Source organism: Octopus bimaculoides, chromosome 1, assembly GCF_001194135.2.
Source record: "Octopus bimaculoides isolate UCB-OBI-ISO-001 chromosome 1, ASM119413v2, whole genome shotgun sequence".
In the NCBI taxonomy this organism is placed as follows: Eukaryota; Metazoa; Mollusca; class Cephalopoda; order Octopoda; family Octopodidae; genus Octopus; species Octopus bimaculoides.
Genome location: NC_068981.1, coordinates 41,731,123 through 41,731,990, shown reverse-complemented (window position 1 = coordinate 41,731,990; position 868 = coordinate 41,731,123).

The window sequence follows — 868 nt, the reverse complement described above, 5'->3', positions numbered from 1 at the left end:
ATGGTTAGGAGATATTAGAGTAATTTATATGATATTGATATTTATTATTAGTGATTTTTTTTTCTTTATCGACGTCAGGCCTTTTGTAAAATTTTTACTAAAAACATTAAGTCAGGTTATTTCAATGTAGCTGATATTGCACGTCTTTTGCCCTCTACATCATTGCTGTCACAGATTATAATGACCACAGGGTGAAATTTTGTCACTTTATTCATTGTAAACCCACCCCACTTCAAGTGATAAAAAAATAAAACAGAAGACAAACAAAAGGGAGAATGAAGAATGCAAATGGAAAATCACAAAAAAAAAAGACAAAAACCACCGCCTCCACCACCATTACTACTGCTACTACAGCTGCTACTGCTGCTGCTACTACTACTATTACTACTACTACTACTACAAGAACAACAACAACTACTACTACTACTACTACTACATAACAAACATTAAGTGTTGAATTATATAAAATGTAGGAAGCAAGGTGTTGGAAAGATTACTTAAACGTTGTTGCCAAATGTTCAATTATTTTACTGTTCTTAACCTTCGTTCATCGTCTGCTAAAACCGCATTGTCTATTACGTCAGCCAGAAATTAACCAATGGGTGCTCAAATCTCCTTTTCCTCGCAGTTTCTCCTCTTCTCTCTCTTTTTGTCTCTCTCTCTTTTTGTCTCTCTCTCTTTTTGTCTCTCTCTCTCTCTCTCTCTCTCTCTCTCCCTCTCTGTATGTCACTTTCTCTCTCACCCTGTCTTATGTCTCTGTTTGCAAATATGTATGTCTCTCTCTCACTCTCTGTCTGTCTTTGTTTCTATTTCTCTGTCTGTCTCTCTTTCCCTCTCAGTACTGTTATACTTGACCCCCCCCCCCCCA